This window comes from Sarcophilus harrisii, chromosome 1 (genome assembly GCF_902635505.1).
Source record: "Sarcophilus harrisii chromosome 1, mSarHar1.11, whole genome shotgun sequence".
Lineage (NCBI taxonomy): Eukaryota > Metazoa > Chordata > Mammalia > Dasyuromorphia > Dasyuridae > Sarcophilus > Sarcophilus harrisii.
Window position 1 is genome coordinate 145,217,052 of NC_045426.1, and position 20,595 is coordinate 145,237,646.

The 20,595-nt window shown below is 38.6% G+C and overlaps 1 non-coding gene across 1 annotated transcript; it reads left to right on the plus strand.

Annotated features, from left to right (window-relative positions):
- The first annotated feature begins 7,478 nt into the window (after positions 1–7,478).
- On the plus strand, positions 7,479–7,585 carry LOC111719624. Its single transcript, XR_002769683.1, has one exon. It is a non-coding gene; the product is annotated as a U6 spliceosomal RNA (small nuclear RNA).
- Positions 7,586–20,595: the final 13,010 nt, after the last annotated feature.

Here is a 20,595-nt window from a genome sequence, read left to right on the forward strand (position 1 = left end):
GAAGATCTCTCAAGAAATTTTAGTTGCAAAAAAGGGTTTTAGGCTGATTGATAGATAGCAGGGATCAATGAATCAAGTGAGATTTCTTCGGATGATTGGAGGGGCATGGGCATGTTTGTAGAGAATAGGGAAGTAGTCCATAGATAAGGAGAGATTGAAGACAAGTAGGGATGATGGAGTGATCAGACTTCTGGAGAAAAAGACATGGAATGGAATCACTTGTACATGTAGAGGCATTTGCCTTGGCAAGAAGAGCCACTGAATTCATTGAGGAAAGAAAAAAGTATCCTATAAGGTGGTAGACAACAGGTGCCAAGATATTGATTGAGTGGCTTTGTAGCTTTTTCAAGATAAATAATTTACCACCCGTACAATAGCTGACTTTGATGCTGTTTTCATTCTCGTTGAAGGTGTCCAACAACGTTACTGAAAATACCATACTAAAAAACATGGGACTAAGCACCCAGCTCTGCCTCAGTCCATTGATGACTGGGAGAGTACAAGAGGTTTGTTTATTATCCAGAAGCAAGGCAAGCATACCAGCATAAAAGTGACACACAATACTGATGAACTTCTGTGGGGCAAACACATTTTGCTATCATTTCCCACAAGCCCTCATGACTGATAGTATCAAAAGCCTTGGTTAGATTAACATTTATTGTGTATAGACCTCTGTTTCTGGCATTTCTACTAGAGTTGGTGTTAGCAAATAGCATACCAACCCTTCCTTAGCTTTTTCTGAAGCTTTACTGACTCTCAGGTAGATGACCTTCTTCTAGATGAAGGATCAGCCTATTGAGGAAGACTAGCAAAATCTTTCCAGCATTGACCAAGCGAGAAACCCTATTATGATTGTCATGGGACAAACTCCTTTCCTTTCCTCTATAGGAATGGCAATGGAGGCATCCTGGAACTCCTAGAAAATTGTGGTTAGTTTTTGTAGGAGCAATGAATCCCTTGCCATGTAAATCTCGGTTGGAATGCAATCGGAACCACATGCTTGCCATAGAAAATGAGTTTAATAGTATTCAAAGCTTCTTCTACAGTTAGAACTTTAGCTAGGGAGGGATTGATTTCAATCTAAGTTAAACTGTCAGTTACTTCAGCATTGGTTGATGAGATGATGGTTTGTTGAGAACACCATGGAAGAGCTCAGTCCATCTCTCTAGGATGAGGTCCTTATCACTAATCAATGTGGCTCCATCAGTATCGAGTAGATGGGCCAATACCCTAATTTTCCAGATCATAAAAATGAAGGTCTGTAGAAGCTAAGTGATTTGTCCTGGTAAATATATGAGGCCCACAGATTCCTTCAGGGCATCATAAAAGTGCTTTGGATTGTTACCATCCCCATAAAAGGGAATTCAATCTGCCTTCTTATAGCCAAGAATCTTGCATCTCTCTAAGCTTTGCTTGCTTTTGATGAAGTTAAATACCAATTTCTTAGAGATAAAAGAGCTATCCCACTGATAAACTCTATCGAGTTCTCAATTTCCCTATCATTTTCAATGAACCAGTCTTGATGTTTGTGAATATTTGGGCTCAGATGAATAAATGTTAGCTGTACCCCTAATCTCTGAAAGATGCCAACTCCTTTTCTGCTTTTCTGTTGCCAACCATGTGTTGGTTTAATTCTTCCTCCAAATTAGTGTGGAACTGTTCCCTTTTGGAAGCTGTTTTGATCTATTGACATTAAGACTTTTGGTAATCATCTTGCCATGAGGGCCACTTCTTTGTTGAATGAACTATTTAGCTTGGAAAGGATAAGTCTGTGATAGATTGATTGAGCATTCTAGCACTCTTTGTCACATATTACCTTTATCACTCTCACATCTTATCTGTCTCTTCACCTTACAATGAATGACATAGTCTATTAAATTCCAGTGTTTGCTGTTAAGGGTGTATCAATGAAGTTTTATGGTATTTAGGAATGGAAGGTACTGCTAATGATGAGATGAACAAGTCTTCAGTAGTAAGTGTCCATTGCTGTTGCTGTTTCCAACTCCATTCTTCCCAAGCATTCCCTGCCATATCTGACAGTTTTTGATGACTCTAGAACTAAAGTCACCCAGAATTAGAAGCTTGTCTTTTTTTGACACATTAATAATGAGGATCTCTAGGTCTTCATAAATTTTTTCTTTGATCTCATCAGGGTGCTTCAAGGTGGAAGCAAATGCATTGATGATGATAATAGCATGGTGCTTTCCTGCAAGTGGCAATCATATTGTTATGAATCTGTTATTCACTCCTTTTGGTAGCTATATAAGCCTGTTGACTACTTACTTATACTTATACTTACTTACTACTTATACTTACTTATATACTATATACTTATACTACTTATAGTAGTATAAGTATATAGTATATAGTATATATAGTATATAGTATATATATATAGTATAGTATATATATATAGTATATAGTATAAGTATATATAGTATAGTATTACTATACTATAGTATACTATACTATACTTATACTACTTATACTTACTTAAGTTACATACTTACGGTAGACATCTCCCTAGTTCACTAATAGGTTTGAAACCCCTCAGGTACTTTCAACCTGATTTAGCCCACCTGCAGAAATGGTTTACTGGGTTGTGGTTACAATGCATGTTACATCTTCTTGAAACCACTGGTGAGAATTGGGTAAATCAGATGAACACCAAAGGTGGAAAGCAGCCCTGAAAAGGGCTCAGCATTCCTCATACCAGAGATACTTGTCTACCCTACATGTACACATGTACACTTTAGGGCTCCCATTCTATAAATTAGATAAATTGTTAAGCATTATAGATTTCTGTATGAACTAATATATCCCCAGCTTATTTTAAGTAATTCAAAAAGTAGCTTCACCATTTAACTTAGATATGGTAACTCATAAGACAATCTATATACTTTTTCAGGGGTAGGATTTCTGTCTCGGGGAGCAATTAAGTTTTAAACATTGAATGATACATTAGATTATTGCTTTGTTGTTGGTGCTTATTTCTTTTTTTTTCTTTTAAAATGTATTTATTTAACAAGTAAAAAATAAGAAAAAAAAAAACAGAAAAAGAAAAAAGAAAAAAACAAAATATTTTTGTGTGTCTAACAATAACAAGAAGGATTTGAAATATGTAATAATAAATTTCCATTTCAAGAAAACAGATATGATAATGGAAGGCATTATAATCATGACTATCCATCTTTTCTTGACTCCCAGGCAGGTTATTTTTTTGTTCCCTGCTAGGCACTTTTTAATTTATCCTTTTTGGTATTCATTTATTTTTATCACATTGATTAAATGTTTTTCTAAACTATTGACAAATGAGGATGACCTAATGGTATAAGAAGGTGGGAATATATAACTAAGCTCTGTTTGATCATTGTTTGAATGAAGGACACACACCCCTGTGAAGATAATATCCACAAAGGAAAAAGAATTAAGGAATGATTGGCATTAGCTACCCTGAGTTTCTGAGACATACGGCAACTTGGTATGGCTAATATCCACAGTGCCCTCTGGTGTTGCATGTCATTCATTACAATAACATAAGCATACAGTATTGTATGCTTCCTGTACTTTCAGCCAAGTTCTAAGTGTACTTAGAACACCTGTACTGAGCATGCCTTGAGAGATATTAGTAAAGGTCAGTCGCTATGCCATAAAACACTTGTTTTTTTAAAGATCTATTTAAAAAAATTATTCCATTTTCTTCAGTCACCCAATACTTTTTTATGACAAAAACCAAATATTTTTCCAGCACATAAAACACTTGTTAAGTGCTTACTTTGTGCCAAACACTGAAACAAAAAAACAGTGCCATATTCTTATGGGGGAGATGACAGTTAAATAACTAGACACTTAAAATATAAATACAGAGTAGGTAGAAGGTAATTTGAGAGGGAAAGGTACTAGGAAGGGGGACAGAGTCTGGAAAAAAACCTTCCACAGAAGGGGTAATTTGGATTGAGTGCTGAAGGAGACTAGGGAAGTAAGAGGTGAAAGGAAAGGAAAGGGTGGAGGAAAGAGTCTGGCCAATCAACAAGACAATAAATCAAACCCTGATTTTTAGCATTTGCTAATTTGCACGGTGTAAATGATTTTACTGAAAACTGAGGAATTCTTGTCAGTAGGACATGGCTCCAACAGACCAATTTCCAGGCATGGATGGTAGCTACTCAAAAGTGTGGAGAGAGAAGATGAAAGTAGGGTTTAGAAAAACAGCAAGTAAGTTTGTTTATAATGTCTAATGTGTGAAGGAGAATAATAAATAAGTATGGGAAAGTATGTGGGAGCTAGGTTAGGAGGGTTCTAAGTGCCTAGGTAAGCAGCTGCTGTTTTACTCCATAAGCAATAAGGAATTATAGAGGGTTGAAACTCTGAAAAGGTGTGCTTGAATCAGACAAGAGAGCACTTAAAGCTAATTTCCTATTTGATTTGAGATAATGGCTCTGTATACATATATTTAGATGAGATAGTGAGGTAATGACTCTCCTCACCATTGGTGCTTGCTTAATGTTTGATGTTAAGACAATTGTAAGCAAGGATTGGAGGGCTGAGGGGGAGAAGTCAGAGTCACTTGACTGCTGGACGAGGAAGAGAGGGTTTGGAGACTCCAGACTACAGAATCCAGGAGAGATCTTTGGCAAATCACCTGGCAACTTGCCTGCCTCCTTCACTTCTCTCCCTAAAGACCAAGGACTTTGATTTATCCTGACTTTGACTGATCTTGAGACTCTCCAGGGAGCTAGCCTGGACATTATATTTGGCGCCTCAATGTGTCTTGATCCTAATTGCAGTGAAGAAGTGCCTGTGATCAGGAAGTAGGGTGAGTATTAAAATAGACAAGCAGGAAACTTTGTTAAGAGCTGAAATGGGGCAGATACTAGGAAAAGAACCTTCCCCATCCCTACCTTCACCCCAAGGGAGCTCTATAGAAAGCATACTTAGGTTAATAAAGAGGCAAGGTTTGCTTGTAACTTGGGATCAGATTGATGGATTCTTAGAAAAATTGGGAACCATGTCTCCTTGGTTCTTCAAGGAAGAAGAAATAGAAGCAGATAATTGGAAACTAGTTGGAGAACAATTAAGTGAATATTACAATGATAATGGTCCTGATTCAATTTCTAAGGAAACATTCTATATATACCACATAATACAATTGGCCTTAAAGAATCCCACAAGTTCTAGAAAAAAGAAAAGTTTTAAGGAGAACAGCCAGACAAGGAGAAAGAGGAAGAGAAGGGGGAGGGTAATGAATAAATCTCTGAAAGACATGGGGACTTGAGTGAACTTAAAGGGTGTGGTGCTTCTCACTCTCACAGACCAGCTTGACCTCCACCTCTATAGCTGAGCAGGCTCTTGATCCTCCCCTATCAACTTCACCTTCCTGGGTGGAGGAAGGAGGAGGAATAGGAAGAGCAGTGATATTACCAGCACCTCCCCCTAGCAAACGGCACCCCCCCCCCAACATGATAGATTGCAAAAGGCACTACTTAAATCCAAAGAGGAAAGGTAGAATACAGCTGTTTTGAGAATAGACAGTTATCCCGTGATTGAACAATTTAACTCTTCAGGTCAAGAAAGGAGAAGATACATTCCTTTTAATCTAGAAATTATCAAAGATCTGAAAAAGGCTTGCACTCTTTATGGGGCTACATCATCTTATGTTAAGATGCTATTAAAGAATTTGGCTTATGAAATTTTAACCCCTAGTAATTGGAAGTCTATAGCAAGGACATGCTTAGAACCTGGAAAAACTTGTTGTGGCTTTCTGAGTATAGTGAACTCTGTAGAATATAAGCCCAATAAAATAGGCAACCTGGAGTTGAACAATATGAACAATTGCTTCTGCTGATATCAAAGCATGGGGCACCCTCCCAGGAAGGCAAGATAGAAGGGAAGCCTTCACGAAAATAGAGCAAGATCCAAATGAACCCTTTGCTGATTTTGTGGGACATCTGAATATAGCTGTCATATGAACTATTGGTGAAAATGCAGCAACAGAAATTATGATAAGACAACTTGCTAAAGAAAATGCTAATGAGGTTTGTAGAAGAATTTTACCAGGACTACACAAGGATGCTCCTTTAGAAGAGATCATAAGATGCTGTGCCACAGTGGGCACAAATACCTTTTATACCCAGGCTATGATGCAGACTTCCCAAGATCCGCACATGGGAAGACAGGGTCCCTTTTGGCAAAGGATTTCCAGAGAGACTCATCAATGCTTTCAGTGTGGTAAAGTAGGCATCTGAAAGCTCAGTGTTGGCATAAAGGCAGAGTGAGAAAACAGGGTGGGAGAACAAGATCCAAAACCCCATATCCAAATTGCCACAGAGGCTTCCACTGGGCATCAAAATGTAGATTGATTCAGGGAAATGGAAGAGGGGGCCCAGTCCCAGGGCCTAAGGCAAAAAATACTTGGGGCATCATGGCAGCCGATGCTATACCCAGAGAGCTTTTAGAAGTTCAGTACTCAGACATGACCAATAGCCAAGAAGCAATCTGATGGGAGAAGGGGATTACACAATCAATCAGCCAGGGAGCAACCTGATGGGAGAAAGGGATTACAATTGGGGAGAATAGAATTGTATGCAGCTGGGACTACTAAAATATCCCCTGGAGAGGTGAAATCTGTTCCTCTCCAGCCTATGGATCCCTTGCTTTCATGCACAGTATACTTGACCATTTCACCTCCTGAGAGTGCTTACAAAACAGTGTCCATCCATACACTGATGTGGGAAACTGAGGAATGTGTAGATAATATCCCAGTCACTAATATAGGTAGACAATGTGTGACTTAGCACCCAGGAGAAGTAGTAGCATCAAGTTTACTGATACAGACTCCTAATAAGCAATCTGGTGATAGTCGCCCAGATTCTGACTCCAAGTAGCAGAATCCAGGAATACTGCAGTTGTGACAACTGATTGACCTATGCTCACTATCTATATAAATGGTAAACCATTAGAAGGATTGGTAGATACTGGTGCAGATCATACAGTCACTAGAGGTGCCAACTAGCCCAGTCACTGGCCAGAGATTAAGGCAGACACCTACATGTCTGGCATAGGAGGATCAATAGCAGCTGAAGTTAGTGCTGCCCCTTTGAGATGGACATTTGAAGGTGAAACAGGAATTTTTACTCCTTTTATAGTTGAAAAAATCCCCATCAATCTGTGGGGAAGAAACGTCTTACAACAGTTGGGATTACAAATGAATATTTTGGCTTTTTACAAAGCAGGGCTGCTGTTGAAGTCCTACCAACACTCTCACCTGTTCCTATCCAATGGAAACTTGATACAACAGTGTGGATAGAACAGTGGCTCTTAGCTAGTGATAAAATTCAGGCCTTATTAGATATAGTACAGGAGCAACTTGACCAAGGACACTTAAAACCTTCCCTAAGTCCTTGGAATTCCCCTGTATTTGCTGTAAGAAAGAAATCTGGAAAATGGAGGATGTTGACTGATTTAAGAAAAGTAAATGAGTGCTTACTTCGGCAGCACATATACTAAAATTGAAACGATACAGAGAAGATTAGCAAGGCCCCTGCACAAGGATGACACGCAAATTCGTGAAGCATTCCATATTAAAAATAAATAAATAAATAAAAACAAAGATTAAAAAAAAAAAAAGAAAAGTAAATGAAGAGATGGAAACTATAGGAACTCTTCAGCCTGGACTTCCATCTCCTACTCAATTGCCTAGAGAATGGCCTCTTTGGGGATTGTTTCTATTCTATCCCTCTGGATAAGGAGACTATGAAAAGATTTGCCTTTTCAGTGCCCAGTATTAACTTAGCTGAGCCTTATAAAAGATATGAATGGACAGTTTTGCCACAGGGAATGAAAAATAGCCCTACTATGTGTCAAATGTATGTTGCTGCTGCTCTTACTCCAGTAAGAAAAGTATTTCCAAAAGTTATGTTGTTACATTACATGGATTATATCTTGGGGTGTGCACCTGATGAGCAAATATTAGAAGGATGTCTACAAAATACCATAGAAACACTAAGGAACTACAAATTGGATATAGCTCCAGAAAAAATTCAAAGACATGCTCCTTTTCAATATTTAGGATATGAAGTATACCCTAAGGTGCTTACAGTACAAAAACTTTCCTTAAAAACAGAGAAGCTAACCGGGTTAAATGACTTTCAGAAATTGATAGGAGATATCCAATGGATGCATCCAGTATTAGGCTTGACTACCTATCAATTGCAACTATGCAATTGCAAATATGCAATTGCAAATCAATTGCAAATATGACATTTTAAGGGGAGACAGTGCTTTAAATTCACCACGCCAGCTTACAAAAGAAACTCAAGAGGCTTTGAGAGAAATTGAACTGGCTTTTATCCAATGTGGTTGAAAGAGTCACTCAAAAATTCTTGGGAATATCAGTTTTTGCTACAAAAGAGGCACCCACAGCAGTCTTTTATCAAGGAGACAGTGTGATAGAGTGGGTAAACCTCCCAGCACAACCAGAACAACGCCTTACTCCTTACCCATGCTTGTGGCTAGAATTTTATTAAAGGCCATTAAGTGAGCAGTACAATTATTTGAGATAAGATCTGACATGATATACACCTTTTATACCAATGCACAAATTAATGTATGCTGTGAAACCATCCCAGAGTGGCAAATTTTATTGGCCATGGCTCCAAATTTTACACACAGTCTCCATTAAAGATAACCTGACTATTACAGAATTGGCAACGGATTCTTTTTTTTTTTATGATTAATGAATATGTTTTATTTCTTTATTTTGAATTCTAGGAAAGTAAAGATAAGTTTCTAGAAGTTTCCTTTCTAAGAGTAGAATCTGCCTTTTAAAAATCCTGTTTGTTTTATAAACTGCTTACATTTTTATTACATTTTATTTCTTTTTTTTTTTAATTTAATAGCCTTTTATTTATAGGATATATGCATGGGTAACTTTACAGCATTAACAATTGCCAAACCACTTGTTCGAATTTTTTACCTCTTTCCCCCCCACCCCCTCCCCTAGATGGCAGGATGATCAGTAGATATTAAATATATTAAAATATAAATTAGATACACAATAAGTATACATGACCAAAACGTTATTTTGCTGTACAAAAAGAATCAGACTCTGAAATATTGTACAATTAGCTTGTGAAGGAAATCAAAAATGCAGGTGTGCATAAATATAGGGATTAGAATTCAATGTAATGGTTTTAGTCATCTCCCAGAGTTCTTTCTCTGGGCATAGCTGTTCAGTTCATTACTGCTCCATTGGAAATGATTTGGTTGATCTAGATTGCTGAGGATGGCCTGGTCCATCAGAACTGGTCATCATATAGTATTGTTGTTGAAGTATATAATGATCTCCTGGTCCTGCTCATTTCACTCAGCATCAGTTCGTGTAAGTCTCTCAGGCCTTTTCTGAAAATCATCCTGTTGGTCATTTCTTACAGAACAGTAATATTCCATAATATTCATATACCACAATTTATTCAGCCATTCTCCAACTGATGGACATCCATTCAGTTTCCAGTTTTTAGCTACTACAAAAAGGGCTGCCACAAACATTCGTGCACATACAGGTCCCTTTCCCTTCTTTATAATCTCTTTGGGATATAATCCAAGTAGTAACACTGCTGGATCAAAGGGTATGCACAGTTTGATAACTTTTTGAGCATAGTTCCAAACTACTCTCCAAAATGGTTGGATTCGTTCACAACTCCACCAACAATGCATCAATGTCCCAGTTTTCCGCATCCCCTCCAACAATCATCATTATTTTTCCTGTCATTTTAGCCAATCTGACAGGTGTGTAGAGTAGTATCTTAGAGTTGTCTTAATTTGCATTTCTCTGATTAATAATGACTTGGAGCATCTTTTCATATGACTAGAAATAGTTTCAATTTCTTCATCTGAGAATTGTCTGTTCATATCCTTTGACCGTTTTTCAATTGGAGAATGGCTCGATTTTTTATAAATTAGAGTTAATTCTCTATATATTTTGGAAATGAGCCTTTATCAGAACCTTTGACTGTAAAAATATTTTCCCAGTTTATTGCTTCCCTTCTAATCTTGTCTGCATTAGTTTTGTTTGTACAAAAACTTTTCAGTTTGGTATAATCGAAATTTTCTATTTTGTGATCAGTAATGATCTCTAGTTCTTCTTTGGTCATAAAGACCTTCCCCTTCCACAGGTCTGAGAGGTAAACTATCCTGTGTTCCTCTAATTTATTAATAATTTCATTCTTTATGCTCAGGTCATGAACCCATTTTGACCTTATCTTGGTGTACAGTGTTAAGTATGGATCAATGCCTAGTTTCTGCCATATTAGTTTCCAATTTTCCCAGCAATTTTTATCAAACAGTAAGTTCTTGCAATGGATTCTTGAAGAAAAAGTTTCTAAAGTTCCGCTTAAAGGACCAACTATCCATTATTAATCAGAGAAATGCAAATTAAGACAACTCTGAGATACCACTACACACCTGTCAGATTGGCTAAGATGACAGGAAAAAATAATGATGATTGTTGGAAGGGATGCGGGAAAACTGGGACATTGATGCATTGTTGGTGGAGTTGTGAACGAATCCAACCATTTTGGAGAGTAGTTTGGAACTATGCTCAAAAAGTTATCAAACTGTGCATACCCTTTGATCCAGCAGTGTTACTACTGGGATTATATCCCAAAGAGATTATAAAGAAGGGAAAGGGACCTGTATGTGCACGAATGTTTGTGGCAGCCCTTTTTGTAGTGGCTAGAAACTGGAAACTGAATGGATGTCCATCAGTTGGAGAATGGCTGAATAAATTGTGGTATATGAATATTATGGAATATTACTGTTCTGTAAGAAATGACCAACAGGATGATTTCAGAAAGGCCTGGAGAGACTTACACGAACTGATGCTGAGTGAAATGAGCAGGACCAGGAGATCATTATATACTTCAACAACAATACTATATGATGACCAGTTCTGATGGACCTGGCCATCCTCAGCAACGAGATCAACCAAATCATTTCCAATGGAGCAGTAATGAACTGAACCAGCTATGCCCAGAGAAAGAACTCTGGGTGATGACTAAAAACCATTACATTGAATTCCCAATCCCTATATTTATGCCCACCTGCATTTTTGATTTCCTTCACAAGCTAATTGTACAATATTTCAGAGTCTGATTCTTTTTGTACAGCAAAATAACGTTTTGGTCATGTATACTTATTGTGTATCTAATTTATATTTTAATATATTTAACATCTACTGGTCATTCTGCCATCTGGGGGAGGGGGTGGGAGGTAAGAGGTGAAAAATTGGAACAAGAGGTTTGGCAATTGTTAATGCTGTAAAGTTACCCATACATATAACCTGTAAATAAAAGGCTATTAAAAAAAAAAAAGGACCAACTATCTTTACAGATGCATCCAAACATAACATTTGTGCTGTATACTCTTATGACTTAACTATAAAGAGAGTAATCAAAACTCCTTTTCAGTCCACTCAGCAGAATGAATTGTATGTGATCATTCTAGCTCTTACTTATTATTCAGGAGATGTAAGTATAATATCTGATTCGGCCTATTCAGTAGGTATGGTACAAAGAATTGCCACAGCCCAAATAAAATGTATAGCTTCCAATATATATCCAATATATAGCTTCAAGAGCAAGTGAGAAAGCATCCAGGTAAGATTTATATCTTGCATGCCCCCTCTCATAGTGGACTTCCAGGTTCTATTTTTTTAATGGAAATTCAAAGGCAGATAGCCTTCTAACTATGTTGGTCAATACTCCTTTATTTCAAGAAGCCCAGGCATCTCATTCTAAATATCATCAGCCTGCTCGAGCTTTACGTTTGCAATTTGGGATAACAAGAGAGGAAGCTAGGAGAATAGTAAAAGCCTGTACAGCTTGCCTTCCTTTCCACACTCCTATGTTCCCTTCAGGAAAGAACCTTTGTGGTTTGAGACCGAATGAAATTTGGTAAATGGATGTGACCCATTATAAATCTTTTGGTCACCTGTCTTTTATCCACATTGTGGTAGACACCTTTTCGGGATTCACTTTTGCAATACCAGCAGCAAAAGAGACAGTCCGAGTGGTCACTGAATTCCTTATACAAGCATTTGCAATTGTGGGTGTGCCACAAGAAATAAAAACAGATAATGGACCTGCATATACTTCTAAACATTTTCCACATTTTTGTGCACAGTATAAGATTTTACACACCACTGGCATACCCTTTAATCCTCAAGGACAGGCGATAGTAGAGAGGAGTAACAGAGACATTAAAATGCTCCTCCAAAAACAAAAGAAAGGGGGAGCCACAGGTAACCCTAGAGAACTTCTAAATTTAGCTCTTTATACTATTAACTTCTTGATTTTTGACAAAGATGCACTGGCTCCAGCAGACAGGTTTTATAACCCACTTGAAGGGCAATGTCCAGTGCAAGCAGCTCCACTATCTTTAGATAATCGCCAGGTGATGTGGAGAGACCCAGAAAGTGGTGCATGGAAGGGCCCAGATAGGTTAATTGCTTGGGGGAGAGGGTTTGCTTGTATCTCCACAGGTGGAGAAGGGATCAGATGGGTGCCAAAGAGCTGTATTTGCCTTGTCCATTGGAGAGAGATGGAGCAGACCCTTGAAATGAAGGAGAAGATCCAAGAAACATTGGAAGATTCCATCGCTGATTGTGCCCCCCAGTGAAAGTGCATGGCAATTATGACAACTGGCTCATGGGCATCAAAAATTGTTAATGAGACTGATGACTTCAAAACCCTCAGGAATCATTGGAATCCCTGAAACATGATAAGATTGCTGTAGGACTTGAAAACCCTCAGGAATCATTGGATTCTCTGAGACATAAGATTATTGAAGGACTTCAAAATCTGCAGGAATCATTGGATTCCCTAACACATAATAAGACTGTTGCAGAATTTCAAAAACTTGTGGGGATCATTGGTCTAATGTTTTCTCTAAAATGTAATGTTCTCTGTTGAGGTTTTCTTGGGGTCTCTGGAGGCAACCTTCGTTTCAGTTCAGTAATCACCACATAAGTAGCCAGGGGTTAAAGTCCAAATCCTGTATTGTCTCTTTCAAAGTCTTGTCTCCTTCACCTGGGGCTTGGCTAGTTTTCTGAGGCCTTCTGGAGTCTTGGTTTCAGTGGAGACGGGAAGGAGGAGAGCCTACCACCACTTCTCTGTCTTTGCTAGTTCTCATTCTGGCTGAGTTTGTTTGAGCTTATATAGTCTCTTATCATAGGTATGAATCTTGTAGAACTATAGTAAGTACTAAGTACATGTACTGAACTAGAGAACTGTTTAGTATCATGCTAAATAACCATTGTCTCTATCAATTCCACTGACTTAGCATCTCGTTTCAAGTTCTGCCCCATAACAATGGATTCCCTGACACGTGAAACAAAGGACAGTAGATTGGTTTTGTACTATCTCTTGGCTGCTGAAGAAGGCATATGTGTGACTATTGTTTACATACCCTCCTTCTAGGACTTCTGGAAATTTTTACAACACCATGTTGATTTATATTGTTTTTTATATCATTACTTGCATGTACAATTCATGTTTGTTACACCACATTGAGCCTGCACTGGCTGTGGGGAGAGTCATCACTACCAACCTGTGCTTTATTGCTATGTATTTGTATAATACCTCCCATGCTGATGGGCTTGTGCATACCTGTTTCTAGTAAGACACTTCAGACCAGAAACCCACTAACAATATCTGATATGACTCCCCACTTCCATTTGGAATCTTTCTTCCTGAGAAGTTAGGGGTGGGCAGTGGAGGTGGGCATGATCATCTCCTTTTTAGTGCTTTCATCTCCCTTCCTGAGAAGTTAGGGGGAACGTGATCACCTCCTTTTTGGGGTTCACACTTCTCTGAGAAGTCAGGGATGGCGTGACCACCTGTGTTCTAAAACAAAAGAAAGCGGGAGATGTAGAGGGTTGAAACTCTGAAAAGATATGCTTGAATCAGACAACCATGCACTTAAGGCTACCTATTTGATGTGAGATAATGATTCCATTAGCATATATTTGGATAATGGCTCTCCTCACCATTGGTGCTTGATGAATGTTTGGTGGTGAGGTAATTGTAAGTAAGGATTAGAGGACTGAGGGGGAGAAGTCAGAGTCACTTGGCTGCATTTATCTCTAATTTAGAGATTATTAATCTAGACAGATTAATTCTGTGTGTGTGTGTGTGTGTGTGTGTGTGTGTGTCTATCTCTGGCACTCTCTCTGTCTTTGTTATTGTGTTTCTGTTTCCTCTCTCTCTGTCTCTCTGTCTCTCTTTCTCTCTCTGTCTATCTCTCCTTCCCCCTTCCTCTCTCTCTCTCTCTCTCTCTCTCTCTCTCTCTCTGTCTCTGTCTCTGTCTCTCTCTCTCTCTCTCTCTGTCTTTCTCTGTTTCTGTCTCTCTCTCTCTCTCCCTCTCCCTTCCTCTCTCTCTCTCTCCCTCTTCCTCTCCCTCCCTCCCTCTCTCTCCCCCTCTCCCTCACAAACACACAAACTCTCTCTCTCTGTGTCTGTCTGTCTCTCTGTCTCTCTCTCTCTATCTATCTATGTCTCTGTCTCTGTCTCTCTCTGTATCTCTGGCTTTCTATCTCTCTGTATTTCTCTGTTTCTGTGTCTCTGTCTCTGTCTCTCTTTTTCTCTCTCTGTCTATCTCTCCCTCTCCCTCCCTCCCTTCCTCTTCCTCTCTCTCTCTCTCCCCCTTTCTCTCCCATCTCTCTGTCTCTCTCTCTCTGTCCCTCACTCCCTCCCTCTCTCTGTGTGTCTCTCCCCCCCTCACCTCCCCCTCTCTCTCTCTCACACACACACACACACACACACACACACACACACACACATCCTCCCACAAAACAGCTAATCTGAGAAGACCCTCAGGGTTTCTGGAAAAACATAAAACAATTGTTATTTGCATTCACTCTAAGTCAATCAGGGCCCAAACAAAAACTATAGGTCTTGGCCTGGGTCCTATCTTTGCCCAAGCAATAAGAGCTAAAGTGATTTCAATCAAACAGAAATGTCCAAGGATTGGCAGGTCAATTCTATGACTTCTCAGTGTATTTCCATCAAGCACTGGTAGGGAATGGAATACATGGCTGTGAATCAGGGAACTCTCTAGCCTCCAAAGAATTAAAAGCAAGTATTTCTTACAGGACAAGGGAGAAGCAGGAATACAAAGGGTAGAAATTGTCTGGGCTGGGATTCAAGTACCGTCCAAATTCAGCCTTTATTTTCATTGTTTCATGCTCCTTTAAGGACTGTCTCTGCTGCTGAGTAAAACTCTACAGCTGGTCTCTGCATGTGGACCTTGCAAAGTACACATGCTATGTTTTATATTAAATTAATTACATACCGGACATCTTCTCTTCCAGACTGTAAGGTGCAGAGACTGGTTTTGTTTATATCTGCATCCCCTCTAATGCTTAGTATAGTGCTCTGCATAGTAAATATTGTGTAACCTGACTTTGAGCATGCTCAATTTGCATAACAGAATCTACTGCATGTCCTTCCATGTGGCTAGTCATAGCCTCCTTTGATTGACTGCCTCTGTTAATTTCTTTGGCTGCCATTAAAAAAAAAAAAAAAAACTATGTTCCTACTAATGCTCCTAACTTCTGCATCCAGTGTGGAAGCCATAACTGAACTAGTGAGAAGGGAAAGGCACGTGTCCTTTCTTTTCTCCTTTTCTTTTATTCCCATCTCTAAGAAATGGGACCTGGGGTGTTTGTTTCTGTTCTATATTGTATGTCTTCTATTTCAGGTAATGGAGGTGATTGGGATTGGGAGTTTGAGCCATAGCAACATCAAAGCCAGAACTCGTGGGCTGGTGCAGCAGCCAAAAGTCAGGGCACCTAGGACTTGAAGTTGAAATGGGCAGGAAGGTTTGGACATAGAACTGGTTTGTACTCTATGGGAACCTAGCTAATCTATGAATCCAAAGCGGGGAAATCAGTCCTCTCATCTATTGGGGAGAGTATATTTATGTATTTGTGATTATATCTTTGGAAGTAAATATAATCTTTTTGTAAAAGCCCTCCTGTATTACTATTGAATGGAGAAGGAATGACTATGTAATATAAAAGAGTTCTGAACTTGAGGAAAAAGACTTGGATTCGAATTTTATTTGTTTACTTATTAGTTTTGTACTCTTTGGTAGCTTATTTAATCACTCTAGTCCCTCATCTGCAAAATGGGGATGGTAATTATATGTAAATGAAGTACTTTACCAATTTGTTTTGAGGAACAACTGAAACTATAAATATGTGAAAGGGATATTTCATGAAAAGTATTGTTGCTGCCTAAGAAGCCCCTGAATTTTGAGAGGTGATGAGTAGGAAAGAAGTTGCCCCTTTTCTACTGGGAATCTGTTGAGCTTTATCTATCTTATATGCTATTGACGTCTATGAGTTTCTGTAAGCCTATGTCTAACTCTCATGTGTGTGGGGGTAGGTGTGTGTGTGTTGCCAGAAGCAATGAGGTATCTCTATTTTGATAATATCCACCATGCTCAGTTAAACATCCTTACCCTGTGTCCTGTGTTTGAATTGAACAGGCTATGCACTTTTCCCTAAACCATCCCAACTAAGTGATGCAGGGCAGCAACTCTTCAGTCAGTCAACCAATAAATATCTGCTATGTTCTAGATACTGTGCTAAATGCTGGGTATAGAAATAAGAAGAAAAAAAAACAGAACCTGCCTTCAAGGAGCTTATAATCTAATGAGGGAAGACAACACAGAAAAGAAAGTTGAAAAGGAAGGGGGAAAGTGATGTGTTGGGTCCAAGGCTTTCGGAAGTGTACTGTGCTCTGTTCTCTAACCCTCCAATCAGAGAGCTGAAGGTCCTGAAGAGGCAAGAGTAATCCAAGCAGCCTCAAAGAATGGTGAGTTACCTGGTAAAGAGTTTCTAGGGAGCATGATGGTGATGGACTCCAAGCCAAAGACTGCAGTTGATAGAAGATGAAAAGTAACTTCTGGTTGAGTTTTCTGAGAACACTGAGAGTTTATATGACTTCTCCAAATATCATAAATGGGATGAATCAGCTTTCCTGATTATTTCTAATTTTTCTATTTCATCCCATTTCTGAGCCCTGCACTGTACCATTTCCCCTTCCAATCAAGATGTGCTTTTCAGGTCTGAGGCTATATACTTCTATATTGGAAGGGATATGAAAGTCCACTAGTGGAAGGCCCTCTTGTAAAATGTTTATGATTGACTTTACTTCCCCTGTTGACCAAATTTTTTTTCCAATAAAGGCTGAGTGTAATACTGATTTCTTCCAGCAGATGGGATATGTGTAGCAGCCTTCTTTGGCTGATGATACTGGAAAATGGCAGCAGTCTTTGTGACCTAGGAAAGCTGACCTACTGCCCTGAGTCACAATCTGTCATTAACAAAATTGATGATATTTCTACAGCAAGGAGAAGTACTGGCCACTAATAGGAAGAACAATAGGAAATAAGTTGCATTTGGGGAGGGAAGGAGAATATTTGAAAACCTACATAGTATTTTCTAGTGGATTATTTTATTCCCACAATGACCTTTTCATGCATCTGTCATAGGAATTATTCTCTCATTCTAAAGATAAGGCAGACAATAGGCAGAAAGCATATAGATTACTTATCTAAGGTTATTTTTGCATCAAATTAATGTCCAAGTAGAAATTAAAACCTGTCTTCCTATTAGACTTGGCTGGGGGAGACATCTGCTTTTGATTCAGTGACAAAATTGAACAAACATCTACTAGGCTTATTCTTTATTCTAGGAACTACACTAAGAACTGGAGAAAACTTGTGTTTTATTTGGAGTGGGTGGGAGGAGAAAAATATCACTTATCTAGTGATAAATAAAATACAAGATAGAGTACCTGTGAAGCCAGGTAGTATAGTGGGTAGAGTGCTGGAGCTAGAAGCAGGAAGATCTGAGTTCAAATTCAGCTGCAGAGACCAGCTGTGTGACCCTGGGCAAGTCATTTAACCCTGTTTGTCTCAGTTTCCTCATTTGTAAAATGATCTGGAGAAGGAAATGCCAAACCATTCTAGTATTTTTGCCAAGAAAACCACAAAAAAGGGATCACAAAGAGTTGGACACAAGTGAAAAACAGCTAAGCAACAACAAAATGTATGACAGATGCAAGGAGAAATCTAGATAAAAGACTTCAGGAAAACCAAAAGAAAGAGAGAAGCCTAACCAGTGATGCCTAGGAAAGACTTTGTGGAGAAGGTGGACCTGAGAAGTGGTACTTGAAAAGGAGAAAAAGGAGACAGCAGTTTGTGGAAACAAACATCAGTCCTGGAGTCAGGAGGATCTGAGTTAAAAATCCAAATTCAGATATTAATGAGCTGTTTGACCCTGGGTAAGTCACTTAATCTTGATTGCTTCAAAAAGAAGAAGAAAGAGAAAAGGACTCTGAAAGGTGGAGGTAAGAGGAAAAAAGTAAATATGTAGTCACAAGGCATAACATGTCGACTTCAAAGATATTTCCTCATTTGTCAAGCTGTACAAGAAAAATCAGATCAAACGGGAAAAAAGAATGAAAAAGAAAAACAAACAAACAAACAATAACAGCAACAGCAACTAAAATGAAAACACTATGTTGTGATCCACATTCAGTCACTTTCTGGATGTAAATGGCATTTTCTATCACAAGTCAACTTGAATTGTCTTTAAATATCTCATTGTTGAAAAGAGTAGAGTCTATAACAATTGATCATCACATAATCTTCTTGTTGCTATGTGTAGTCTTCTTTTGGTTCTGCTCACTTCACTCAGCATCAGTTCATGTAAGTCTTCCCAGGCTTTTCTGAAATCAGCCTGCCCATCATTTCTTATAGAACAATAATATTCCATTACATTCATCAATCATAAGTTATTCAGCCATTTGCCAGCTGATGGGCATCCACTCAATTTCCAGTTCCTTGCCACTTACAAAAAGGGCTGCTACAAAGATTTTTGCACATATGGGTTCTTTTTTCTTTTTTATGAAGGGATCACAAATTTAGAATCAGAAAAACTTTTTAGAGTTTAATCCCATTCTTTTATAGAGTTTAATCTCATACTTTTATGGTGAGTTAACTGAGAACCGTGAAGTTAAAATGACTGGCCTGGCATCATGCAGCAAGTGTCAGAGGGAGAGTTCAAACACCAGCCTTACAGGTGCTATGTTGAGTGCTTTATCTACAGCACCATACTGTACTGCCTCTGGTCCTCAGTGCCTACATCCATAGTTTGTGTTTTATCCTAGAGAACCACAACATGTTTTGAACAGGAAAATATATGGTCAGAGTTATTGGGAACATTCTTTTTGTAGCTTTGTGAAAGGGTAAAAAAGGGGAAAGACTAGAGATAGTTAGACTATGATAATAAATCATTTAAGTTTCTATGATAGATCATGGAAGAAGAAGTGATGAGCACTCAAACTTGGACTGCAACTAAAGAGATTGAAATGTAGGATAGACTTGTCAGAATTTGATAGCAGATTGCATTGGGTTGTGGGGAAGGGTTAAAGATGGCACCTGGATTTTGAAACTGAGTGACTGGGAGGAAGGTGAAATATAAATTTAAATATATAAATATAAATAAAAAATAAATTTCAGTAGAAATATGGAAGTTGGGAAGAAGGGTAGTGTGGAGGTGGGAATAAATTCCATTTTTAATGCGCTGAGTTTGAGATGTTTGCAAGGTGCCATGGGGTTGATATTTAACTTGCCCAGGGTTATACAGCTAGGAAGTGTTAAGTGTCTGAAGCCAGATTTGAACTCAGGTCCTGCTGACTTCAGGGCTGGTGCTCTATCCATTGCACCATCTACCTGCCCCAATATTTCAGCAAACATTTGGACATGTGGAGCTGGAATTTAGAGAATGATTAGAGCTGGATAGATGTACATTTCTCAGTCGTTTGTCCAGGGTTGATACTGTACATTGGGAGCCTGTCAGCAAAGGAGAACTCACATTTACTAATCAGAAATAGGATAATCTATCAGCAAAAGAGATCAGGGAATGATCAATCAGGTACAAGGAAAACAGGATAGAGCAATGTTGTGGAAATCAAATAATATTCAGGAAGACGGGACTGTCAATACTGCAGTTTTGTAAGAAATGTGATGTTAGAAAAGGCTATTTGGTTGAGCAATTTATAGGTCATTTGTATTTGAGTGAATAGTTTTAGTAGAGTGGTGCAGGTGGAAAACATTTCAAAATAGGGGAAAATGAGTGGGTAGTGAGAAAGTGAGGCAACTTGGTATAGATAACTAAGTTTAGCAATGAATAGGAGGAGAGATGTATGAGATGATAGCATGAGAGTATAGTTGGATCAAGACAATGTTTTTTAAGAGAAGAGGTTGACAATGTATGTAGCTTTAGGGAAGAAACCAATAGATAAGGAGAGATTGAAGATGAAAGAGAAAAAGAATATTGCAGGGACCAAGCTCTCGAAGGAGGAGAGGGGCAATTGAATCAAAGGAACAAATAGAGGATTGTTCAAGAGTTGGGTGGAGATATAGAGATAGTTTAAGGTACTGATGGGGAAAAGTGAAGAAGAAGCTCATAATGGATGGGCTCAATCTCCCTAATAAATCATGCCATTTGCTGAGGGAAGGAAT